The sequence below is a fragment of the Tursiops truncatus genome, chromosome 2 (genome assembly GCF_011762595.2).
Source record: "Tursiops truncatus isolate mTurTru1 chromosome 2, mTurTru1.mat.Y, whole genome shotgun sequence".
In the NCBI taxonomy this organism is placed as follows: domain Eukaryota; kingdom Metazoa; phylum Chordata; class Mammalia; order Artiodactyla; family Delphinidae; genus Tursiops; species Tursiops truncatus.
This window is the reverse complement of record NC_047035.1, coordinates 34,047,848-34,075,835: the sequence shown is the minus strand read 5'-3', so window position 1 is coordinate 34,075,835 and position 27,988 is coordinate 34,047,848. Positions and strand designations below refer to the sequence as shown.

The 27,988-nt window shown below is 36.2% G+C and overlaps 1 protein-coding gene and 1 long non-coding RNA gene across 8 annotated transcripts in view; one reads left to right on the top strand and one right to left on the bottom strand.

The window, feature by feature from the left end:
• The window catches only part of RAD51B (RAD51 paralog B), a 688,762-nt gene that overhangs the window by 153,399 nt on the left and 507,375 nt on the right, over nt 1-27,988 (top strand). The gene's annotated exons all lie outside the window — the stretch shown is intronic.
• LOC109547782 (uncharacterized) overlaps nt 1,886-27,988 on the bottom strand; it is a 43,327-nt gene continuing 17,224 nt past the window's right edge. For 2 of the 4 annotated variants that reach the window (XR_012329930.1, XR_002173723.3), the window contains one exon: nt 1,886-3,153. This is a non-coding gene — a long non-coding RNA (uncharacterized lncRNA). Of the gene's footprint in view, nt 3,154-23,689; nt 27,096-27,988 lie in introns of those variants that run through there. The other 2 variants (XR_002173719.3, XR_002173720.3) reach the window with 1 other exon arrangement.

The window sequence follows — 27,988 nt, the reverse complement described above, 5'->3', positions numbered from 1 at the left end:
TAAAAGACATCTTCTGTTTTAAGAAACTTTTCCCTAACTATGGTTAGGACCCTCTAGAAACATGCATGATGACAGGTCCATAATAGAATTTTATAAATATAAATTTTTAATATTTATTTATTTATTTATTATATTTTTATAAATATAAATTCACTCAATAGATATTTAAGTGAATTGCAATTTCAGAAATATTTTCCAAACATAAACATGAAAGATTTAAAAGACAGGATTAATGGTTGAAGTTATGAAGCTTCTTAACAAATGCTAGAGTTATCTTTGTAGGACAAATGAATTGTATTTTTTCCCTCATTTTTTAATTGACTGTAAGATTCATTACTTTAAATTCTGATCAGTCACACATAGAAATTGGGTATGATTATTTACTGTCTAGGAACGAAGCATTGGTACTTTGATTTGAGTTTGGTTTTCCTTGTAGTTTTTTTTTTTTTTTTTTAACTAAAGGATCATAGTATGTTTTATTTGTAAGTACTTTGGGATTTTTTTTAAAGCTAAAGCCTATAAATACATATAATTTGTACTAAGTAGGTGGCAGAGTGAAAAGTAAAACCAGAAAGGTATAATTGTATAGCTGCATCTCATGCTACTCTCTTCTTTGCTCACAGTCTATTGCTATGTAAAGATTTTAGAATTTGTTTCTTTTTAGAGAGGGTGGAAAGGTGAAGTCTTAATATAAGCCATTTCCAGGTAGGTAACTGTATACCATATACTAATGGAGAAGAAAAGTAGTACAGATAAATCAAAGCAGTAGATAACGATTGCTCCTCTTTATTGGTAAAAAGAGCATGGGAAAGGCAGCTGGGAACTGGAGCTGGGTGGGCACTTAAATCTGGAAAACCCGTGGTTGCTGTCTTTTTTCCCTCTGCTTCTGTCCGCAGCTTGGTCAGGATCCCTTAAGATGGAGCTTCAGACAGAAGGATGAGGGAGGAAAAGAGAGAGGACCGATCACTGAGGCTAAGGCAACAGCATCTGTGGGTTCTCTCTCTTTCTTGTTCTGTGCAGGTGGTGAGTCTGACATGAGACCTCAATAAAATTACAGGTTAGATGATTTAGCAGATCAGGACTCAGAAGGAAAAATGTTGATCTCTAAGGAGCCAACCTGAGTTTATAAAAAAATGTTATGGTAGATTAACCTAAATTCATTGTCCTTTAGCAGGTTATTAGACTATTAATCACACAATGTAAGTGTCTGAATTTTATGCAGTTTTTTGGTATGGTCCATCATGATATTGTAGGCAAGATGGGCGGGAGTGATAGGATAATACAGTTATGTTGATATGTAACTTGTTGAACAATTATCTGAAAGGGTGTTAACAGGAAAGGAAGACTCTGGGATACTACAGGAATCTTGTCTTCAGCTTCATGTTATATATAAACAAAGAGATAAAAGAAAGTATAGCTGGCTCACTGATCAAATTTGTGGATGATACACAATTGGAGAAGAATGGCTAAAATTACTAGATGATAGCGACAGGAATCAAAAATGGATGATGGGCTTGACCAGGAAGATAAAATTTACTGAAAACAAATTTATAATGTAATATATAATACTCTGTATTACAGAATGGGGGAGAAATGGCTTAGATGTAGGGGTAGAGAACAAAGACTTGACATCCTTAAGTTAACAGAAAACTCAATGTGAACAACTTTATTATGTTCCTTTACAAAAAACACAGTATGATCTTAGGCTACATTAATGGAATGTCTAGAATAGGGTTGGTGATAGTCCTGCTTTATTCTAGGTGCATCAGATGATTCTTTTTTTAAAGATTATTAACACTTTAAGAGTGACAGATTCAAGCACACCCAGGAGAAAATGGCTAAAATAATAAAGATATTTTTCATATAAGCAAGCTAAAGAAGGGATGTTAGCCCATAAGGGGTCATAATAGCCATCTAATCTTTGATGGGCAGTCCTATAGAAGAGAGGTTAGAATGAGACTGTGAGGCTCTACAACATAAAATGATAACCAACGGTTGTATGTTTTATGGAGATCGATTTTGGCTCCGTATAAAGAAGAGTTTTCTGATCCTTAGGGGTGTCCAAAACAATGGAATGGGCTGTACTGGGAATTAAGTAGTGAGTTTTCCAGGGTGCTGCCAAATTATTTTCTAGGCCTGTGGTAACAGAAGAAATTTATTCATCAGATAAACAATAAAACCAGTTGATTTCTGAGATGCAGCCTGACTTTTCTTTGGTGGTGTATTCCCTATTTGTTTACAACCAGTCTTGCTTCCTGTCATTTGGCTAAGAAGCAGAGAATGTCTTTGACCATAAATGGTGAAGCAGGAATCATCTGTATAGGTTATTATCAAAACATGCCTGTTGCTTTTGCAAGGAGCTTTTTCTTGTCTGTTCACTCATAAAATATCTTTCTGAAATTAAAAGGACTTAACATAAGAATTTAGAAGGGAAAATAATGTTTCTACGAAACATTATTTATATATTTGATACATTTTTATTAGCACCAAAACCCAGATGATCATATGGTGGCTATTAGAAGATAGTACTATGAAATGAATACGTGCAGACCCATCAGAATAACCAAGTTCACTGGTTTGTTCTCTCATTTGTTCTTTTACTCATTCATTCATTTATAATATTTTTTGACCATCTGGTAAGTGCTGGGCACTTTGCTAGGTGATAGGAAGCTGATATATACTACAATTTCTCTCATCAGACAAATGTTAATAGGCTCTGTTTCTTATAACTTGCCAAGAAATACTTTCATTTAAAGTAATAAACAAGTATCACTCTTTATTTTTTGATGATAATAAACTACAAACAAAAGTATAGGGAATTCCCTGGTGGTCCAGTGGTTAGGACTACACGATCTCACTGCCGAGGGCCCGGGTTCAATCCCTGGTTGGAGAACTAAGATCCCACATCCCATATCCTACAAGCCATGTGGCGTGGGGAAAAAAAAAAAAAGTATAAAAGAAACTCTGGAAAATCCTGAAGTTAACTCTGGATTATATGTATTCATACAAAAATCACAATTTTGTGTACATCATCAGTATGAACATTGCTTTGAAACTGGATTCTCAGGTGGAACTTGGTTTTTCAGGGTTCTCTTCATTTAGCATCAGTATTTTGGATATTTTCTTCTTTGGACTGTTCATATCCATGTTGCTCTTTGAAAGGAAAAATGAAATACCATATAAGGGGCTTAAAAATACTAAATACTATTTAAGAAAAAAGTCTTTCTTGCTCTCTTGGCTAAATGTTTTTAGCTAGTTTTAATTCAGTATGCATTATTGCTAGGTAGACAAGAATGATCTTGAAAAAAGAAAGCTTTTGAAATATTAAGACAACAAAGGCGTTGCCTGCAGGATAAGTTAATAGTTGAACATATTCACTGATTATGCTGCCAAGTTTTATCCTTAATTTATTTTAATATAAGATGGTTACTCTGTCTTTCATCATAAAAGTACACCTACCAATGTTAGCTTATAAATCGTTATCACACCCAGGTAAGGCAGATTAGTGGTATCTAGTTTTATAATTAGAAATACAAAATGAGAAGCAAGTCCTCCTCTATGTGACTATATAGCCAAGCAGTGTTTAAGTCAGAGAGGGGTCCCCACTGGTTGATCTTCAAGTCATCTATACATGTCTAAGACTACTGTTACTGCCATGTTGTCTTTCTCTGAAGTTTTCCAGGATTCTTTGGTGAAATGTTAGCTCCCACCAATCAGTCTTCCCATCCCCAACTTATGGTCTTCTCTAACATTTCCCATAATCATCTCAAGATTGCAGAGAAAAGATATTTATATACTCATGTTCATAACAGAATTGTTTACAATAGCCGGAAGATGGAATCTATCCATATGTCCATCAACAGATGAATGGGTAAACAAAATGTGGTGTATACATACAGTGGAACATTATTCAGCCTTAAAAAGGAAGGAAATTCTGACACACGTTACAATATGGATGAACCTTGAGGACATAACGCTGAGTGTAATAAGACAGTAGTAAAGACAAATAGTATATGATTCTACTTATATGAGGTACCTAGAGTAGCCAAACTCATAGAGACAGAAAGTGGAACGGTGGTTGCTAAGGGGCGGGGGAGGTGGTAGTGGGAGGGAGTTGTTTAATGGGGACAGAGTTTCAGTTTTCCAAGACAAGAAAGTTCTAGAGATTGGTTGTACAACAATGTGAATATACCTAACACTGCTGAACTGTATACTTATAAATGGTTAAGATGGTAAATTTTTTGTAATATGTACCTTACCACAATTAAAAAGAGAACTTTCAAAGGTATTTCAAAAGGTTAGCTAAATAAAAGTGTTTCCTTTACATTAAAAAAAAAAAAAAGTTGCAAAGAAATGAAAAACAAAAACAAAAAAATGGCCTCCACCAAAACAGACCGTTGACCAAATTAAGGATTTCTGGCTTTGACCTTCAGGATTTGGACTGTGAGACAAACTTAATAGAGGATATAACTAAGTCATTTACTCCATATGTCCAAAACTGAACTTAGCATCTTTTTTTTTTTAATAAATTTATTTATTTATGGCTGCGTTGGGTCTTCGTTACTGCATGCAGGCTTTCTCTAGTTGTGGCAAGCAGGGGCTACTCTTCGTTGTGGTGCACGGACTTCTCATTGCCATGGCTTCTCTTGTTGCGGAGCACGGGCTCTAGGCACGCGGGCTTCAGTAGTTGTGGCTTGCGGGCTCTAGAGCACAGGCTCAGTAGTTGTGGCACACAGGTTTAGTTGCTCTGCAGTATGTGGGATCCTCCCGGACCAGGACTCGAACCCGTGTCCCCTGCGTTGGCAGGCGGATTCTTAACCACTGCGCCACCAGGGAAGTCCCTGAACTTAGCATCTTTTCCTCACAAATTTGTTCTTGCTTCCTCTGTCCCATTTTAGACATATGAATGTCAACTCACACTTCTTTTTGTCATTTACCCTCCAAATACTACTGATGGCCAAATCCTGCTAATTATATATTCTTCACCTTTCTCTTATCTGCCTTCTCTACATCACTGATACAATTTATTCATTTAAGGAATACTTTGTTAGCAATATATGTGCTAGACTGTGTTCTAGTTGATTGAGATGTATCAATAAATAAAAATAAAAAGATCCCTGCCTTCATGAAGCTTGTGGTGAAGACAGATAATACAGACTAGATCTAAGAGTTAAGTGAATTGTATAGTATTTTAGAAGGTGTTAATGCCATGAAAAAAGAAAAAGTAGGATAGGATTGGGGTTTGGGACTGTGCAGGTGTGGAAAGAGTTGTGATTTAAAAATGGTGGTCTGTGTAGACCTGACTGAGAAGATGAAATCTGAGCATAAACCTTGAGGAGGTAAAGGAATGAGCCACGAGAATATCTGGGGAAAATCTTTCCAGATAGAGGGAAGAAGCCAGTGCAAAGGCTGTAAGATGAGAACATGCTTGGTGAGTTCAGGGACCACCAAGGAAGCCAGTACACCTGGAGTACAAGAGAGCAAGGGGAAGAGCCATGAGATTATAGAGCTAACAGTGGTCAGTTCGTGTAGGGCCTTTGTTGGGCATTGGGTGGAGGGATGCGTTGAGCAGAGGAGAGACACCTGGTTTATATTTTAAAAGAGTCACTTTGATTGCTGGGCTGAGAGTGGATTGTGTGAGCAAGGGTTGAAGCAGAGAGACCAGTTAGGAGGTCGTTGGAATATTTTAATCAAGAAAAGAAGGTAGCTTGGACGGAGTGGTTAGTGTTAAGTGGAGGTGGTGAGATGAGGTTGGATTCTGGATGTTTAGAAGACAGAGACAACAGGAGTTTCTAATAGATTAGATATTGGGCATAACAGAAAGAGTCAAGATAAATCTAAGGGTTTTTTTTTTTTGGTTGTTGTTGTTGTTGTTCTGAATAACTGTTTCCCATCAACTGAGATGGAAATGCTGTGGGTGGAAGAGGTTTAGAAGCGAACAATAGACCCTGAATTGTTGGACTTGTTAACGTTGAGATGTCTGTTTGAAATCCAAGTGAAGGTATTGAATCGATAGTCAGATATGTGAGTTCAGAATTCAGTGGAAATAAATTGAGAGTCGGATGCAAATATATGGTATTTAAAACCAAAGACTATATGAAAGCCCTGAAAGAAAGAGTAGATAGGGAAAAGGGACAAGAACTGAGCACAGTGCTCTTCAATACTAAGAAGTCTAGGTTTGGGTGAGATGGGGTAAGAAAGGGAATTGACAAAGGAGACTGAGAAGAAGCAACCAGTGAGGTAATGGGGAAGTCAAGTGTGGTGTCCTGGAAGACAAGTGAAGGACGTGTATCAAGGAGAAGAGAGTGATTCATCATCCCCTTAGTTAAGGTTTCCTTAGTCATTTGCTAAGTTATACAATATCCTCTGTGTATATATGCTGCTCAGTATCCTTGTTTCCAACCCTGTCCCCAGCCCTTTCCATATACCTTATCCTTTTCCTACTATCTCTGTTATCAAAGTGCTCTTTAAAACAAATGAACAAAAATACGAAGACACAAAAACACAAAGAAAATGTTAGTCTGCAACTAAAAATTTTCAGGTACTCCCAGATGTCTTTGAAATCCATACTCCTTTTCATGATACAGATTTTTATGATCTATCATCTCTATTTCTCTAGTCTCACCTCTGTTCCCTTTCTATCTTCTGCTTCAGCCTTACTGAATTATTTACTGACTCATACTATCTCATGCCTCTTCTCTTTCTGGAATACACTGTGTTTTCCTGCCTCCACCCCCAAATTCACTCATCGAAAATCTGTATATCTTTCAAATCTTAACTCTGGCATCACCTTTGGTGAAGGCTTTTCTGTAGAACTTACCTCCAAGCAGAATTGACCCTTTCTTTCCTTGCCCCCACTATAGCAACTACATACTTTTCTCAAATATCTTTAGATATTTGGATATATATAAACATATTTGGTTATCTTTCTTCCTCATAAGCTTTTTTTTTTTCAAAGTTTTTTTTTTTGATGTGGACCATTTTTAAAGTCTTTATTGAATTTGTTACAATATTGCTTCAGTTTTCTGTTTTGGTTTTTTGGTCGTGAGGCATGTGGGATCTTAGCTTCCTGACCAGGGATCGAACCTGCACCCCCTGCAATGGAAGGCAAAGTCTTAACCACCGGACCACCAGAGAAGTCCCCTTACAAGCTTCTTGAGGGCAAATATTATTTCTGATTCATCTCTATATCCCTAGATTCTTTCATAATGTGTGATACATAGTGGTACCAAACAATTGCTTGTTAAAAGTAACTTTTTTGCTTTAAACAATCTTTGAAGGAATTAAATAAATGAAGAAAAAAGTCTTTTATGTTTACTTTAACGTTAAACACTAATATTTAAATTAAATTCATTTTATAAATTTATTAAAGTTTAATTTATAAAAAGATTTAATATAATAAAATAATTTATAAATCATTCAATATTTATTAGTAAATATTAAGTATTGAAACTAAATATTAATAATAAATGCTACATATTTACCTTTTCTGGTGTTCTTTGTTCCTTTATGTAGATCCAGGTTTTCATCTGGCCTCATTTAACTTTATCCTGATGAATATTCTTTAACATTTCTTTTTTTTTTTGAATTTTATTTTTTTATACAGCAGGTTCTTGTTTTTTTACATTGTTTTCAATTTTCTTTTATTAATTTTTTTATAGAGCAGGTTCTTATTAGTTATCTATTTTGTACATATTAGTGTATATATGTCAATCCCAATCTCCCAATTCATCCCCCCCCCATCTTTCCCCCCTTGGTGTCCATATGTTTGTTCTTTACATCTGTGTCTCTATTTCTGCCTTGAAAATGGGTTCATATGTACCATTTTCCTAGATTCCACATATATGTGTTAATACATGATATTGTTTTTTCTCTTTCTGACTTACTTCACTCTGTATGATGGTCTCTAGGTCCATCCACATCTCTACAAATGACCCAATTTTGTTCCTTTTTGTGGCTGAGTAATACTCCATTGTATATATATACCACATCTTCTTTATCCATTCGTCTGTTGATGTGCATTTAGGGCGCTTCCATGAACTGGCTATTGTAAATAGTGCTGCAATGAACATTGGGGTGCATGTGTCTTTTTGAATTACAGTTTTCTCTGGGTATATGCCCAGTAGTGGGATTGCTGGATCATATGGTAATTCTATTTTTAGTTTTTTAAGGACCCTCCATACTGTTCTCCATAGTGGCTGTATCAATTTACCTTCCCACCAACAGTGCAAGAAGGTTCCCCTTTCTCCACACCCTCTCCAGCATTTGTTGTTTGTAGATTTTCTGATGATGTCCATTCTAACTGGTGTGAGGTGATACCTCATTGTAGTTTTGATTTGCACTTCTCTAATAATTAGTGATGTTGAGCAGCTTTTCATGTGCTTCTTGGCCATCTGTATGTCTTCTTTGGAGAGATGTCTATTTAGGTCTTCTGTCCATTTTCTGATTGGGTTGTTTGTTTTCTTAATATTGAGCTGTATGAGCTGTTTATATATTTTGCAGATTAATCCTTGTTCCTTGATTTGTTTGCAAATATTTTCTCCCATTCTGAGGGTTGCCTTTTCGTCTTGTTTACAGTTTCCTTGGCTGTGCAAAAGCTTTTAAGTTTCATTAGGTCCCATTTGTTTATTTTTGTTTTTATTTCCATTACTCTAGGAGGTGGATCAAAAAAGATCTTGCTGTGATTTATGTCAAAGAGTGTTCTTCCTATGTTTTCCTCTAAGAGTTTTATAGTGTCCGGTCTCACATTTTTAATCCATTTTGAGGTTGTTTTTGTGTATGGTGTTAGGGAGTGTTCTAATTTCATCCTTTTACATGTAGCTGTCCAGTTTTCCCAGCACCACTTATTGAAGAGACTGTCTTTTCTCCATTGTATATCCTTGCCTCCTTTGTCATAGATTAGTTGGCCACAGGTGCGTGGGTTTATCTCTGGGCTTTCTATCCTGTTCCATTGATCTATATTTCTGTTTTTGTGCCAGTACCATATTGTCTTGATTACTGTAGCTTTGTAGTACAGTCTGAAGTCAGGGAGTCTGATTCCTCCAGCTCCATTTTTTTCCCTCAAGACTGCTTTGGCTATTTGGGGTCTTTTGTGTCTCCATACAAATTTTAAGATTTTTTGTTCTGGTTCTGTAAAAAATGCCATTGGTAATTTGATAGGGATTGCATTGAATCTGTAGATTGCTTTGGGAAGTACAACCATTTTCACAATATTGATTCTTCCAATCCAAGAACATGGTATATCTCTCCATCTGTTTGTGTGATCTTTGATTTCTTTCATCAGTGTCTTATAGTTTTCTGAGTACAGGTCTTTTACCTCCTTAGGTAGGTTTATTCCTAGGTATTTTATTCTTTTTGTTGTAATGGTGAATGGGATTGTTTCCTTAATTTTTCTTTCTGATCTTTGGTTGTTAGTGTATAGGAATGCAAGAGATTTCTGGGCATTAATTTTGTATCCTGCCAAATTTATCCTGAACTTTACCAAATTCATTGATTGGCTCTAGTAGTTTTCTGGTGGCATCTTTAAGATTCTCTATGTATAGTAGCATGTCATCTGCAAATAGTGACAATTTTACTTCTTCTTTTCCAATTTGTATTCCTTTTATTTCTTTTTCTTCTCTGATTGTCATTGCTGGGACTTACAAAACTATGTTGAATAATAGTGGCGAGAGTGGACATCCTTGTCTTGTTCCTGATCTTAGAGGAAATGCTTTCAGTTTTTCACCATGGAGAATGATGTTTGCTGTGGGTTTGTCATATATGGTTATTATGCTGAGGTAGGTTCCCTCTATGCCCACTTTCTGGAGAGTTTTTATCATAAATGGGTGTTGAATTTTGTCAAAAGCTTTTTCTGCATCTATTGAGATGATCATGTACTTTTTATTCTTCAATTTGCTGATATGGTGTATCACATTGATTGATTTGCATATATTGAAGAATCCTTGCATCCCTGGGATAAATTCCACTTGATCATGGTGTATGATCCTTTTAATGTGTTGTTGGATTCTGTTTGCTAGTGTTTTGTTGAGGATTTTTGCATCTATATTCATCAGTGATATTGGTCTGTAATTTTCTGTTTTTGTATAGTAGCTCTGCCTGGTTTTGGTATCAGGGTGATGGTGGCCTCGTAGAACGAGTTTGGGAACGTTCCTTCCTCTGCAATTTTTTGGAAGAGTTTGAGAAGGATGGGTGTTAGCTCTTCTCTAAATGTTTGACAGGGGCTTCCCTGGTGGCACAGTGGGTAAGAATCTGCCTGCCAGTGTGGGGGATACAGGTTTGAGCCCTGGCCCAGGGAGATCCCACATGCTGTCGAGCAACTAAGTGCATGCGCCACAGCTACAGAGCCTGCGCTCTAGAGCCCACAAGCCACAACTAGTGTACCCGCAAGCCACAACTGCTGAAGGCCACACACGTAGAGTGTGTGGCCTTCAATAGAAGCCACCGCAATGAGGAGCACGCACACTGCAATGAAGAGTAGCCCCCGCTTGTTGCACCTAGAAAAATCCACATGCAGCAGCGAAGACCCAAAGCAGCCAAAAATAAAGTAAATAAAATAAATAAATTTATAAAATAAATAAATAAATAAATAAATGTTTGATAGAATTCACCTGTGAAGCCATCTGGTCCTGGACTTTGTTGGAAGATTTTTAATCACAGTTTCAATTTCATTACTTGTGATTGGTCTGTTCATATTTTCTATTTCTTCCTGGTTCAGTCTTGGGAGGGTATACCTTTCTAAGAATCTGTCCATTTCTTCCAGGTTGTCCATTTTATTGACGTAGAGTTGCTTGTAGTAGTCTCTTAGGATGCTTTGTATTTCTGCCGTGTCTGTTGTAACTTCTCATTTCTAATTTTATTGATTTGAGTCCTCTCCCTCATTTTCTTGATGAGTCTGGCTAATGGTTTATCAATTTTGTTTATCTTCTCAACGAACCAGCTTTTAGTTTTATTGATCTTTGCTCTTGTTTTCTTTGTTTCCCTTTCAGTTATTTCTGCTCTGATCTTTACGATTTCTTTCCTTATAGTAAGTTTGGGTTTTGTTTGTTCTTCTTTCTCTACTTCCTTTAGGTGTAAGGTTAAATTGTTTATTTGAGATTTTTCTTGTTTCTTGAGGTACCACTGTATTCCTGTAAAATTCTCTCTTAGGCCTGCTTTTGCTGCATCTTATAGGTTTTGGATCATCGTGTTTTCATTGTCACTTGTCTCTAAGTATTTTTTGATTTCCTCTTTGATTTCTTCAGTGAACTCTTGGTTATTTAGTAACGTATTGTTTATCCTCCATGTGTTTGTGTTTTTTACTTTTTTTCCCCTAGTAATTGATTTCTAATCTCATAGTTCTGTGGTTGGAAAAGATGCTTGATAGAATTTCAATTTTCTTAAATTTACTGAGGTTTGATTTGTGACCCAAGATGTGATCTATCATGGAGAATGTTCCGTGTGCACTTGAGAAGAAAGTGTAATCTGCTGTTTTCGGATGGAATGTCCTATAAATATCAATTAAATCTATCTGGCCTATTGTGTCATTTAAAGCATGTGTTTCCTTATTAATTTTCTGTCTGGATGATCTGTCCATTGGTGTAAGTTAGGTGTTAAACTCCCCCACTATTACTGTGTCAGTGTCGATTTCCTCTTTTATAGCTGTTAGCATTTGCCTTATGTACTGAGGTGCTCCTATGTTGGGTGTATATATATTTATAATTTTTATATCTTCTTCTTGGATAGATCCCTTGTTCATTATGTAGTGTCCTTCCTTGTCTCTTGTAACATTTTTTATTTTAAAGTCTATTTTATCTGATATGATGAGTATTGCTACTCCAGCTTTCTTTTGATTTCCCTTTCCATGGAATATCTTTTTCCATCCCCTCACTTTCAGTATGTATGTGCCCCTAGGTCTGAAGTGGGTCTCTTGTAAACAGCATATATATGGGTCTTGTTTTTGTATCCATTCAGCAAGCCTGTGTCTTTTGGTTGCAGCATTCAATCCATTCACATTTAAGGTACTTATCGATATGTATGTTCCTAATACCATTTTCTTAATTGTTATGTGTTCGTTTTTGTAGTCCCTTTTCTTCTCTTGTGTTTCCCACTTAGAGAAGGTCCTGTAGCATTTGTTGTAGAGCTGGTTTGGTGGTGCTGAATTCTCTTAGCTTTTGCTAGTTTGTAAAGCTTTTGATTTCTCCATTAAATTTGAATGAGATCCTTGCCAGGTAGAACAATCTTGGTTGTAGGTTCTTCCCTTTCATCCCTTGTTGCTTTTAATAATTTTTCTTTGTTTTTATGTTTTGTCAATTGGATTACTATGTGTCTTAGTGTGTTTCTCCTTGAGTTTATCCTGCCTGGGACTCTCTGCGCTTCCTGGACTTGGGTGGCTATTTCCTTTCCCATGGTAGGGAAGTTTTCGACTATAATCTCTTCAAAGATTTTTTCTGGTCCTTCTCTCTCTCTTCTCCTTCTGGGACCCTTATAATGTGAATGTTGTTGCATTTAATGTTATCCCAGGGGTCTCTTAGGCTGTCTTCATTTCTTCTCAATCTTTTTTCTGTATTCTCTTCCACAGCAGTGAACTCCACCATTTTGTCTTCCAGGTTACTTATCCGTTCTTCTGCCTTAGTTATTCTGCTGTTGATTCCTTCTAGTGTATTTTTCATTTCCATTATTGTATTGTTCATGTCTGTTTTTTTGTTCTTTAATTCTTCTAGGTCTTTGGTAAACATTTCTTGCATCCTCTTGAATTTTGCCTCCATTCTTTTTCCAAGGTCATGGATCATCTTCACAATCATTATTCTGAATTCTTTTTCTGGAAGGTTGTCTGTCTCCACTTCATTTAGTTGTTTTTCTGGGGTTTTTATCTTGTTCCTTTATCTGGTACATAGTCCTCTGCCTTTTCATTTTGTCTTTCTGTGAATGTGGTTTTCGTTCCTCAGCCTGCAGAATTGTAATTTTTCTTGCTTCTGCTGTCTGCCTTCTGGTGGATGAGGCTATCTAAGATGCTTGTCTCTCTCATTATTTTTATGTTTCCCTTTATATCCACGCTATAAATAATTTTAGTTCTTTTGCAGTATTTATCTATTTCTTGTCATTCACATAGCTGTTTTATTTACTAATTTTTCTCATTTATGGGTCTCATTCTCTTGCTTCCTTGCATGTCTGATAGTTTTTATTAGATGCTGGACACTGTGAATGTTATTTTGTCAAATGCAGAATTTTATTGTCTTTCTATTAAGAGTGTGTTAGACTTAGTTATAGCCAGTTGTTTGAGTTAATTTTGGATCAGTTCTTTTGACCTGGGTTGGAGTGTGTCTAGAGTTGTCTTTCCTCTAGGGCAGTGGTTCTCAAAATATGGTATCTGAACCAACAGCATCAGTATCATGTGGGAAATTGTTAGAAATGTGGATTCAAGAACTTTGCTCCAGAATCACTAAATCAAAAACTGTGGGGGTGATGCTTAGCAGTCTGTGTTGTAACTAACCCTCCTAGTTTTCTGATGCATTCTAACTTTTAAGGAGTACTACCCTAGAGCCAGGGACCCTTCTGGAGTCTCTGTGCAATGCTCTAGGTATTCATCAAGACCTGTACTTTAGCTGGTCAAAATATTTCACAGCCTTGTATGAATTCTGGATGTCATTTAAATTACCACTCATTGAACTTTGCTTGTCTTTGTGGCATTTATTCTGTGCATGTGCAAGTCGGGTCAAGTAGTTTTCACCCAGGGTCTCAATAAGACCCCTATACAGAGTTCTCAAGCTTTTCTCTGCATAGCTGCCTCCTCTTTAGTACTCTGTCCTGCAGATTCCGTCCCCTTCCTCCTCTTTAAATTCTGAACTCTGTTCACCCCAACTCAGCAAGACGTCTGTACTCTGTTTGGGTTACCACTCACTGTGCTGCATTCCAGAAAACGCTTCCAGACAGACATCCTGGGTAATTTGGGAGCTTACCTTGGTCATTTCCCTTAGCTTAGGGATCCAGTCCTATACTGACTTTTGTCCAAGGTGTAACAGTAATTCTTTTGTATATTTTATCCAGGTTTCTCATTGCTTATAATAGGAGGACAACTCTGGTCCCAGTTACTGCTATGGCTGGAAGCCAGATACTTATTTTTTATGGTCATGATGTCATACGAGAGCTAATTATGAGAAAAATGAACATTGTATTAATTTCTTCATATTATTTCTAGCACTACTAGAGTGCTGTATGTACTACATAATAGACACTGTGCCAGGAAAGGAGTATTCAAACCTAAATAGGATAGGGCCTTTGCCTTCAAAGATCTCATAACTTATGAGGGTGGACTGACATACAAACAACTCATCATAACTCAGTCTATGGTGAAGGCTATAATAGAGGCAGCATGAAATTATATAAAGACCATGGACTTTGAAATCAGACAGGCTTCATTTGAATCTCATATCCATGACATTATTGTGCTGTGTAACCTCTCATAGCCTTAGTTTCCCATTCTGCAGAATGGAGAGAATAGTACTTTGTAGGACTGTTAAGAAGATTAAAATGAAATTCTTTTATAGAGCATGTAGTAGAGGCTCATGAAGTGGTAGTTTCTTTCTTCTTAGAATAAACATAGGATGCAGGAATAGAAATTATTACCGTAGAATTCTCGAGGGAGGAGATGACATTTAAATTGTGCCTTGAAGGTCAAGTAGGATTTTGATATATGTTAGATGTGTTCTAAGGACATTCTACTTTTATGGAACCAAATGAGCAAGGGCTCAAAGGAGTAAAAGGCAGGGAAGCTTGCAAATATACTTATGAAAGTTAGGGTAGTCCAGAGCCTTAAGAAAAGCAGTTTGGATCTTAAAAAAAAAAAAAAATTCCTAGTAGTAGGAAAGTAAAAATGAATCAAAAAGGACAAATAGAAAATCTAACCTGTAGTACAAGTATACTTCCTTAGTCCATTCCTATTTACTGCCATGACTAATAAATTTGGGCAGGCCTGTGGAAAATTCCTGTGGGCTGATATTTTCCTAACCACTTTTCAAAACTACTTTAAGTTGATATTCTAAGCTGATCATTTCATTAATATTAAACTCCAGAGCATGTCCCCAAGTTTCCAAAATTGTTTTTCTTTGTTATCTGTTTTCTCGGGTTACTTCCATTTTTCTTCTTTCTCATCCTGCAAACATTGATTGTCTAGGTTTTCTAAGTGATTGGTAATATGAAAGTACTAAAAAGATCTTTCTAAGACTCTGGTATGTCTTTCTGTGTTCACGTTTGGTAAGAATACTAAAGGGCTTAGAAAACTATATAAATAACTTACATTTCTCTTGGTGAGGGATTATAAACATAAACTTAAGTTTAAAGAGAATTTTAAACTTTATTTCACTGAGGTTAAGATTTGTCCTAATGAGGTTTTTGTTTGTTTGTTGTAAATTATTATTTTTTATACTGTCTATTAAGAATCAGATGGCTTCCTGGATTGAGTTTGCTTCACTTCTCCAGTGGGTAACTTTTATCTGACCTTTAGGTATTTATTCTAATATAGTTTGGTTTGGTTTTTGAAGCTCTGGAATGTTTTTGAAAAAATAAGGCTTGGGACTTCCTGGCTGTCCAGTGGTTAAGACTCCTCACTTCCACTGCAGGGGGCATGGGTTTGATCCCTGGTTGGGAAACTAAGATCCCACATGCTGTGCAGAGCAGCCAAAAAACCCCCAAAAAACCAAAAAGGCTCATGGAGAAGAGCTGTCATCCCTGAAAATGAAAAGATCAGAAATAGGAAAAACAAAAATCAGATATCACCCTTGAAATCTTGATTTCCGCAAGTGCTTTGCCTCCATCTCTGATACCAGTTTGGAAGTCTGTCCGTCTCCTTCTCTGTGATGTTTTCACCAAAAATCCTCTTGTGTTTATACTAGGATTATGTTGAGTTCCTAACTTAAGTGGGAAGAATTTACATATTTATAACAGTGAATTTTCTCACTCATGAAAATGTTTTTTTCTCTGTTTATTTAGGCCTTCTTCAGTAATATTATAGAGTTTTATCCCCAAAGAGCTTACACATCTTTTATTAGATTTATTCTAATAAAAGTTTTTAAGAGTATTTTAAAAATGGGAGTTATGGACAGTCAAATTGGTAATTGCCTCATAAAATTGATATTATATATAGATTTTGAGTCTAGCAAACTTGCTTTACTTGCTTATTAAAATGACTTGTAGATTTTCTTGGATTTTCCAGGGGGAGAATCATATCCTATGCAATGGCAATTCTTTCCTTTTCAAATCTCATACTTCTTTATTCTTGAATGGAAATGGTGATAGTGGGACCTTGTTTTGTTCCAGATTTAAAGAGACTTCTTCTAATGTATCATTTTTCATGTTAGAAAGTTTCTTTTTGTTGCTGAATGGTGGACAATTTTTAAAGTAGTGAATCAGTATAGAATTTTACAAGTGTTTTTTCTGTGTCTACTGAGGTAAATCATATGGATTTTCTCTTTTATTTTATTAATGTAGTAAAATGTTAATGGATTTTCTAGTGTTAAACCATTCTTATATCCCCAAAGTTTATTTGGTTATATAAAAATAATATATTCCTAGGTTTCTTTCTTTAATATTTTGTTAAGGACTACCGTGGGATTTTTCTTTCTAGTATTATACCTACCTTCTAGATCATAGGGTAAGCTTGGTAGCTTTTCCTCATTTTCTATTATCTGTAAAAATTTATATAACATAGGATTTATTTCTTCCCTGAAGATGTGGTAAACTTATTTTATACCCTCTGTACCTAGTGTGGAGTTTTTAGGTGGGAGATTTTTTGTTTTGTCTTAAATTTTTTAAAAAATGGAGTATAACACACATATGGAAAAGTGTGCAAATCATAAACGTGTAGCTCAATGAATTTTCACAAACTGAACAAATCCATGTAACCAGAATCCAGATTAAGAAATTAAAAATTACCAGCACTCCAGAAGTCTTCATTGTGTGCCCTTTCAGCCACTGCTCCTCCCTAGTGGTAACCACTACTCCAATTTATTAAAAAAGAAGTCCCATTATTTAGAAGAATTATTTTAAAGATGTAGTTTATGGAAAGAAACTTTGATCAATATAACGTAATTTTTTTCTACTTATTTTTTATTTATTTATTTTTTAGATTGGAGTATAGCTGATTAACAATGCTGTGATAGTTTCAGGTGCACAGCAAAGTGACTCAGCCATACATATACATGTATCCATTCTTCCCCAGACTCCCCTCCCATCCAGGCTGCCACGTAACATTGAGCAGAGTTCCCTGTGCTATGCAGTAGGTCCTTGTTGGTTATCCTTTTTAAATACAGCAAGGTGTACATGTCAATCCCAAAGTCCCTAACTATCCCTTCCCTCCACCCTACCCCCCAACCCCCCAACCCCCCCACCCCCCCACCCTACCCCACACCCCCCTACCCCCCCACCCCCACCTCCACACCCTACCCCCCTACCCCCCACCCCCACCCCCACCCCCCCACCCTACCCCCCACCCCCCCCCCCACCCTACCACCTAGTTACTCTGTGTTTATAGTTGTAGTTTTTACATTTAGGTCTTTCATCCATTTTGAGACAGTTTTTGTACATGGTGTCGGGTAAGGGTCCAATTTCATTCTTTTGCATGTGGATATCCAATCTCAGAACTATTTGTTAAAAACACTATTTTTTCCTCATTGAATGGTCTTGGCACTCTTGTTGACCATAGATCTATGGGTTTATTTCTAGATTCTTAAGTTTTTTCCTTTGTTCTATATGGCTCTCCTTATATCAGCATCACACAGTCTTGATTACTATAACTTTTTAGTATATATTGAAATCGAGAAGCAAGTCCTCTTCCTTTGTTCTTTCTTGAGATTATTTTGGCTATTCTGAGTCCTTTGCATTTTTGTATGATTTTTAGGATTAGCTTGTCCATTTCTGTTTTTTTTTTTAAATTTATTTATTTAGTTTTATTTATGGCCATGTTGGGTCTTCGTTTCTGTGCGAGGGCTTTCTCCAGTTGTGGCAAGCGGGGGCCACTCTTCATCGCGGTGCACGGGCCTCTCACTATTGCGGCCTCTCTTGTTGCGGAGCACAGGCTCCAGACGCGCAGGCTCAGTAATTGTGGCTCACGGGCCCAGTTGCTCCGTGGCATGTGGGATCTTCCCAGACCAGGGCTCGAACCCGTGTCCCCTGCATTGGCAGGCAGATTCTCAACCACTGCGCCACCAGGGAAGCCCCATTTCTGTTTTTAAAAAAAAAAACAACTGGAATTTTGATAAAGATTATATTGAATCTTAGGGGAGTATTGGTATCTTAACAATATCAAGTATTCAAGTCCATGAACATCTTTCCTTTTTTTTTTTTTAATATCTTTAAATTCCTTCAGTAATGGCTCTTGCCACTTCATTCGACATTGTGCTGGAGGTTCTAGCCAGGGCAATTAGGCAAGAAAAAGAAAAGACAACCATATGGGAAAGGAAGAACTAGAATTATCTCTATTTGCAGATAGCGCGATCTTATAAATATAACCCCCCATAAAGAATTCCCCCAAATGAAAAATAAAACCTATTTGAGATAACAGATGAATTCTCCAAGGTTACATGATACAAGATCAATGTACCCAAATCAGTTGTGTTTCTATATACTAGCCATGAAATGTGAAAATGAAATTAAGAAAAGAATTCTATCTATAATAGAAAGAAAAAGAATAAAATACTTAGGAATAAACTTCACCATGGAAGTGTAATACAGTCAGCCCTTCCTATCCATGGATTTTGCATCTGTGGATTCAACTAGCTATGAATCAAAATTTCTGTCCACAGATTTTTGGTATTGGGGCGGGGTGGGCGCTCCTTCCTAGAGCCAGTCTCACACCAATACTGAGGGACAGGGACAGCTGTATTTTTGTCCTCTGATTTTCTTGTTTTACATCTTGCATTTGGGGGATTTCTCTGTATTGATTTGAAACTCATCTGTGTTTTTAAACCAAAAACCTTTGTGTATCTTATTTAATATTTCTATATATTTTGATTGAAGCGAGAGTAACTGTATATCTTTGTGAGTGGTTGGAGAGTTCTAGGTTGGATTATTCCCTCATATTGCTGGTATTTCATCCGTAGATTTTCTAGGTGTAAGTAGTTTTCAGTAGCTCCAACCCAATTTTAAGAGAAAGGTAGTAAGTACTTTTCCAGCATAAATTAAATGGAGCAGATTAATAACAAAGTGCTGATAAATATGACTACATGAAAAACTTAAACATCTCTACGTTAGAAAAGCTTTAAAGGCCGACAATAAAGAGGTAGAAATATTTGTAACATGTATGTTAATAAAGGGCAAATCTCTCTCTATGTAAAGTGTTCTTAAAAATCAATGATAGAAAAAAGTGCTGACCCCAAAAGAAAATGGCCAAATAATATTTTTTTAAAAAGAATTCACAGAAGAAATACAACTGGTAATAGAAAAAAAATACTTAGCTTCATTGATAAAATAAATGCAAATTAGAATAGTGACATGTTATTTTTTGCCTTGCATATTTTCAAAAAATATGATACCTTTTGTGGGCAAGTATGGAATGGAAAGCCTCATAACTCAGTAGCAGAAATGTAAGTTGGCGTTGCCTTGTCAAAGACATTTGACAACGCTTATAAAATTTGATATAATTTATCTGTATAATTTAAACCGGTAGTTTTACTGCTTGGAATTTATTCTAAGAAAATAATCATTATTTTTAATACAGATTAAGTGCAGTGATGTTCATCCCAACATCAACTTTAATGGCATAAATTTGGAATCAACAACAGAGAGATGGTTAATTACAGTAGAATATTTTACAGTTATTAAAATTAATATTTTAAAATGTGGGGAAATTGCTCTTCAAGTAATATTAATGTTAAATGAAAAATAGCAATATACAGAGCTATGTGAAAAAGTGTAACAGTTCCATAAAAAACAACAATCACCCCCACAACAACCATTAAACATGTATATGCATATACATATATAAAAATAAACACCTCTTTATATTGGAAATAAATACCCCATCTCATTGATAGCAGTTATCTTTGGGTAATATTTTCTCCTTTAGATAGTTCTGAATTTTCCAGATCTTCAAGAATAGATATATATTGCTTTTTAATTAGGAAAAAAGTACAGTGATTACGAATAAGATGTTTTCACACAGATTAAACAGGTTATGATGGCATGGTGAGAATTTGTTCATATGGCCCTGGGATTTTCTTCCTTCGGTTTATGAGTTAAAGTGCTGATAGTTGTGAACTAGTTTGCTAAGTGATAGGAAGCAGCTTTGAAACTTGAAGTATTCTAAATCTTAAGAGTTTACAATGAAGACAATGCTTGGGCAAATAGTGTCAATAAGCCTGATATATATTGCTAACTTGTCACCAGTTTGGTTAACATCTGTGTGATGATAAATTTGTTATTCCTTAACTTTGTTATTCCTCCCCCATTTATTACAGTCTCCCATCCCACCCTTTGCCAAGCCCATACAAGTAGTTTTGTGTTGCAGTAATAAGCACTAGGACGCTTTGACTATTTCTCTCTCACTCTAACCTCCTTCCAGAACCTAAATGTTATATTTTATTTATTGTTGTGAATATGTTAATGGGATTTCCCTGAATAAGGAGAGGCATCTTCCTGGTTTTAGAGTCATGGTTTCTTTAATTATAATGGAGTTTTCATATTACATCTAGAGTGGAAATCTTAGTTAATTCAACCTTATTTTGCATCTCCTGTGTATCATTGTACTGGTATTAGAGGTACAGCAAAGAATGTACCATGATTTTTGCCATTCTGTAGTTCCCAGTGGAGACTTTATAGTATAGGCAGGAGAGAATGGTATAGTAATTGAAAGAATGAGCTACTTTATGGGTTTAAATGCCTGCTTTATAATTTATCAGCTTGTTATTTAACCTCTCAGCGTCCTCATCTCTAAAGCAGAAATAACAGTGCTTCCTTCCATCACTCTCTATTTGCTTATATCTTTCCCTTTTCTTCATTGAACTTGTCACTTCTAAGGCATTATGGTTTTGTTCATTTATTTACAATAATGTAAAATCCTGGTTCACTCATGTGTTTCCAGTGTCTAGCATAGGATCTACTAAGTAATAGCTCTCAGTAAATTGTTGTTCCTTCTCCTGGGAGCATTATTTCTACATGTTTGCACATAGCTCATCCTCATGCTTTAGTTAGTCCCCTGCCCAAGTATCACCTCTGTGGTGGGGCCTTGCTAGGCAACCTCATCTATAAAATAGCATCCTCCATTATTCTCTATTTATCTTGCCTTATTTTTCTCCATTAACACTTAACACTACTGATGTTATATATCTGTTTTCTTGCTTATTGTTTATATTTTCCACTAGAATATAAGATCTCTGAGTGCTAGGACTTTTTTTGTTTACTCCTTGATCCTCAGTTTCTCGCCAGGCACATTAGGCTCTCAAATGTTTTGTTGAATGAATAAGTGAATAAAAGTGCTGAATATATGGATGAATAGGTAAAGGGATATTGCTTACTTTATAGGGTTGCTATCAGTGAAATGAAAAAATTCACGTGTTGTACTTCCATAATGACCGATACAAGTAGATGTTTAATAAACGCTAGCCATAATGTAATGCTGCTCAGAATTTCTAATTCTTACAACAAATTTGCAAAAGTAGTATTTTTTTATTTTTTTACTATTTTATAGAGAAGAAAATTGAGGCTCAAGATTTGTTCAAGGTATAGTAATTGCTGGCTAGTAAGGGCCAAACTTTAATCTGGGATTCAACTTCAATCTGCCTTTTTCTTCAGCTATGGCTCTTTTCACTGCTGTGTTACTCTCAAAAAAATTTAAAGGAGGCTCTTGGGGAAGGTAACATTTGAACCGGCTTTGAAAGATGAATGGGAATTTGCTTGGCATAACAGTGAGGGGGAGGATGTTCTAAGCAGAGGGAGCACCATGAGCAACGACAGAAACCATGGTTATGCAGGTACACCTATGGGAACTAGCTCTGTACTCTGAAGAGCAGCAGCAGAATTTTTATAGTTGGGGTGGAATGGACACTGTGGCTCAGCCTTGTCAGTAGATTTTACAAGTTTAATGGGTATGTCTCCGGCACACATCAGACCTGAGCTGTCCAAAATGGTAGCCAGTGGACACCTGTGGCCATTTAAATATAAATTAATTAAGATTAAAGTAAAAAATTAGTTCTCCAGATGCACTAGCTGCATTACAGGTGCTCAATAGCCACAGGTGGCCAGTGACTACTATATTGGATAGTGCAGATACGGAACATATCTATTGCAGAAAGTTCTGTTGCACAGAATTGTTTTACACAGTTAACACGTGACTGGATAGAGGACTTGAGCAGAACCTTTACATAGAGAAGAAAGTAGTGAATTAAAAAGAGCCTAGTTTCCCAAACTACAAATGTTTTTAAAAACAGAGTGGGGAGCAGTTATTGGAAATTCTACACTAATCAAGCTTAAAAAGGTCAGTTAGACTTTTGTTTTTCTCTGTAGATGAAAACTTCAATTTATTTGGCTTGGATAGAGATACAAAGCCAAAAGCTTCAGGAGTATTGGGACATCACTGCATGGATATAGATTAAAAATTATCTAATGTGCCTCTCTACCCTGCCCCATTAGCCTGGCATGCCAAAACAAATGGAGTCAGAAACTTGGAATAGCCAATACCTGATCTAGGCTCTGAACCATTACTCATTAGGTAAAGAATTGACTTTACTTAATATGGATCTATAATCATCTTCATATTTACAGAAGTTTATGTCCTGTCTCTTCTCACTTTATGAAAACTTCACATAAATCCTCAAAATATCCCTGTGAGGTTGGCTCTGTTTCTTCAGGTACAGAGATAAGAGTACAGACGGACTTGTCCAATATCATTTAACCAGGAGATGGTAGAGCCAGTATGCAGTCTCACATTTTCTGACTCATAAGTCATGTGCTCCTCAAACCACCTTTACAATGAGGATACATCGCTTTCACCTGGACAAAAAGGAATGTAAAACTCTTATGACCAAAATGAGAAGAGCTCAGATGAAAAGTAGGATGAGAGGCTTTAAAGAAGTGACTGTTTGGGCAGCAACAGGTTGATCCTCAAAATCACTGAAAGTCACCAAAGTCCTCTCCTTTAGAGTAGTAAGAGAGTAGCAGGAGGAAAGCAGTCTGCTAAAACTTGGTAACTAACTTGATTTGCTATACTGAGGAGCAGCTGGGTGAGAGAGCGTGTTTGATGCTGGGAGTCTAATGAAGTATTACAGGTAAAAGAAGACCTGTGCTTGGACTTTGTAGAAAGAGATTTAAGGGAGGTGGATTAAAGTACCTTTTGAAGAACGAATAGACAACATTTGGCATACGTATCATTATTCTAACAGTCAGGCTTAAAATGTTGGTCTTCCCAAAATTCTACTCAGGATTGATTGTGTCATCCTCTGGACTATGATAATATGTTGTTTATACCTATATTATAGTATTGATTATGATCAAACTTCATTTTTGAATGCCTTGTACAAAGTAGGTTCTCTGTAAATGTTTGCTGGACTGAAACTAATCATCTTTGACCATGCTTTCTATCTTATTCTCACACTTAAGAAATTACCAGTTTGTGACAATTTTTAGGCTCCCTCTATCTATTTATCTGTTTCTATGCCCACTTCTACTTTCCTTCCCACCACTCTAGCTCAGGCACCAGCCACCTATTTTGTGGACAATTGAATAGTTTCTTAATTTTATTTTGTTTTTCCTTCAGTCTTTCAACCTTCTAATCCAACCTGTACAAGACATCTAGATTACTCTTCTTCAGATATTGCTGCTACCATTTCACTTTCATTCAGTAGCTTCCCATTATCTATGAATTAAGTGAAGATCCTTAACTTGATATTCAAACATTTTTGTATTTAATTGGAACATACCTTTCCACAGCACTAGGGAAAGTTTTAAAGGAAGTAAGTTCTTAAGAATTGCTTATTGAAGTGTTTAGATGGCTTTGAGGTTCAAAAGATTTTAAAGACTAAAGCAACATAAGAAATGTCTTGAAAACAATAGAAATCGATATATAATCAATTGCTTGGCCATGTGATTATTCCATAGATGCATAGAAGTTCATAGAAAAAGATCATTGAAACCTTGGGTCATCAGACCTACAGCTTCATTGGAGAAGCTGAGAGTTGTTTGGGATCCTGAATCATTTATTCATTTTATTTATTCAGACCAAATTTTCCCCTGCTTTTCTAACAAATATGTAAGGTTTTAGAGTAATGGGCTCGGTTTTGTCAGTATAAAAATATTTCCTTTGTCAGAAGAATTCAGATGCTTATAAATAGATACTTGTGCTTAAATGTCATTATTTTAAATGTTATGGGATCCCTTCCCAGAACTTTGAAAATGTATATACCTGAGCTATTTCTTCTCATCAGCTTCTACTGTGGACACTTAGTTTGAAGTCATATTGGAATAATTTGAGGAAAAGTAGAATTTGGCAGATACAGCATTTGAGTATCATAAAATTGAGGTTTCAAACAGGATATAGCATTGTTTAAGCTCAACTTATAATAAATAGAATTTGTCAGTTGTGTAGTAATATAGGCTCAAAAGTGCTACTTTTATGGGTGATAGTTTTTTTCTGTATGGTTAGCTGCTCTGTTTTGTTTGTACTCAATACAAAGAAATTTAAATTTCTTTGTCTTTTGGATGATCTTTTGGTGAAAGAAATGTAGAGTGTCAAACACAATAATAACAGTGTCAGATGCCGTGAAATAACACTTCTAATTTTCCAGGGATTTTCAAAAATGGAAGGGTGTAAATTGGCTGTACCTTTTTGGTGATTGGTTTGGTTACTTTTCTTGTTGACTGTTTTCGCTAATTAATTCAGCAAGATAAATTGTTTCTATTATCATGACATGGCCAACACCTTAGTTACCAGTGTTCAGCTATCTCTTCTTAGTCTGTAAAAAGGGCTGTCTATGAACCTGTGCTTACTGCTTTTCATTTACTTAAACTTTATTTACTTTTGCATTACTAAGCAAAATGAATAAAACCTTTTATATATGTGATTTCATTTCCTCACTCCCAATACTCATTCCAGTTTCTATGGGCCTTTTGATTTATAGGCACTTAAAAATCTTTCCCCTTCCAATTTGAATTTAAGTAATTAGCTTCTTCCTAATTTGGAACTTCAACTTGAAAATTAGTGGGTTTGATTTGGCATTAGATTGGGTGTTTTAGATGAGATCATATAACTTTGGTTTTAAGTGATCACAGAAGTGTTTGTCAAGCAGTATCTTTGTAGCTTTGAGGAAACTGGAAAACAACTTTTCTACCAAGATTATGATTCTCCTTGATAGTCACTTTAACTGCAGTTGGGTCCTGGCTGTACCAATTCCAGTTTAAACAACTGGACCTTGAACCTGTTTTCATTCTGATTAAGAAGTTTATTTATATGTTTGGGAATACAGAGGCACAACCTGTTAACAGCTGTAAATTTGGTTGATTAAGCTCTGTGTAGACACATTTACTAGGGAGAACTGTTCCCTAAAAATTCCAGTTCACTTACACGTGAAGGTAGTCTGGCTATTTCTCACCAGTTTCCATCATTTCCTGCCAAGAATAATAAACATTTTCTTGTAAAGGATTGACACTAGAGGTTAGAAGTGTTCAGTGTTTTATCAGTCACACTGGGCTATCTCAATAAACAAACAAAGAGATATCCATGTATATGCCTGGAAAAGCAGTTAGACCCTAGAGAGATCATTTCTTTCAGACAGTCTTCCAAACCTTTTCAGTGTTGGTGAATGTCAGTTATGAATAGACATTTATTATAATGGAAATTGTGGATGTTTGGAGCTACATTTTCATTTACCAACAGTTCATGGAAGCTTGTGGTTTCAGTGGATAATAGTAGGCTGGAGCCAGAAACGATATTTTCTTAATTTAGTATAACTGTAGATGCCATTATAAGTATTATAATAAAAATGGGTTTATTAATTTAAACTTCTAGTATTCAACATTTCCCTGTAGTGGTCTGTTGGGCAAACTATGGCCCAAGGGCCAGCCCACAGAATGTTTTTGTGGTGAGCAGTCTAAGAATGGTTTTACATTTTTAAAGGGCTATAACAAACAAACAAAGAAGAATATGCAGCAAAGGCTACATATAACCTTCAGAGACTAAAATGTTCATCTGGCCCTTTAAGAAAAAGTTTGCCAACGCCTACTAGTATAGATTAGCAATAGTCATGGTGATGATCCTTTACAAGGATCCAAAAAGTGCCATCTGAATCAACAAAACAAGATGAAAGTATGGAAAATATGTTTTCCATAGTTTTATTAGTTTTAGGGTATTTTATTTCTGATTTGCACGTGATATGTAAAATAGAGATAATACCAGTAGCCTTCTAGGGCTATTGGGAGCATTGACTCATGGCTCCTTGCAGTGCCTCACACATGGAAGAAAACTGTTATCTATCAATGTTGTTATAATACTGTGTTGAATGCCTGACAGTTGTTTCTGCTTTGTTTTATGAGTCTCTATTCTGTTTTATCTGGGCCCTGTTTGCATTATATTTAATTTTATAAGCCACTTTAAAATCTTTTTGATTTTAGTTGAAATGCAAATCTTAAGTGTAGCAGTTTTATTGTTCCTGGTCCTATGGCTGTGTAACAAATTACCCCAAAATTTAGTGGTGTGAAAAAATAGGTTATTATGCTCACAGATTCTGTGGATCAGGAGTTTGGACAGGGCACAGCAGGATGGCTTCTCTCTTTATTCCACAATGTCTGAAGCTGGAAAACTTCAAAGGCTGGGAACTGGAATCATCTGAAGACTCATTCATTCTGGCAGTTGTTGCTGGCTGTTGGCTAGGAAGGCTCCAATTCCTCTCCATATGGGTCTCTCCTTGTGAACTCTCCAAATGGATTAGTTTGGCCTTCTTGAAGTGCGCTATCTGGGTTCCCCAGAGCATGCATTCCAAAAAGAGAGAGCCAGGCAGAAGCTGTATCCTTTCTATGACATAGCCTTGGGAATCACAGAACATCATTTCTTTCCTTCTTTGATGTGCAGAACAGTCACAAGTCCACCAAGTTCAAGGGGAGAAAAAAGACTCCACCTTTTGTTAGGGAGTGGCAGGGTTCTGGAAGAGCATGTGGGACCAGAAAAAAGGCTGAGGACATTTTTGGAAATACAGTTTACTATAATTATATCATTTTATTTATTTAACAATCACTTATGTAGGATTTAATCAATATGCCAGGCGCTAAGTACTTTACAAATATTAATTCATATAATTCATAATAGTCTTATTTTATAGATGAAGAAACTGAATCAGAATATTGGATTAACTGGAATACAACTTTCTCTGACCTTGATGGATAACAAAGAAGTTACTGTGTTTTTTTTAAAACTTGCATAGTGGGCTTCCTTGGTGTCACAGTGGTTGAGAGTCCGCCGGCCGATGCAGGGGACACGGGTTCGTGCCCCGGTCCAGGAAGATCCCACATGCCACGGAGTGGCTGGGCCCGTGAGCCATGGCCGCTGAGCCTGCGCGTCCGGAGCCTGTGCTCCGCAACGGGAGAGGCCACAACAGTGAGAGGCCCACGTACCGCAAAAAAAAACAAACAAACAAACAAAAAAACTTGCATAGTATTATTTATTTAAAGATTTAAAAATATTTCAAATGCACCCTTCTATTTCTTGCATTAGAATGCATTTAAGAGAAGCATGGTTTCTAGTAGGTAATTTCTTAAATGAGTGCAGTGGTCGAGTCTCTTAGATTCTATCCTTACGTATTCTTAGAGCTGGGCTATGGTAAATAAGTTGGGATTTCTTCATGAAGCAGGTTTCAAATGAATCAATAAGTATGAATAATACTCTGTTTGACAACAATCTTGTACTCACTTACCAAACTTGAACAATAGATTGATTCTGTGTCCTTTTATGAAAATCAATACAATATCTTGGTCTAGGTGTGATAATCTTACCTAATTGCTATCTTTTCCTTCATTGCTGTTGAAATCACACCCTTTT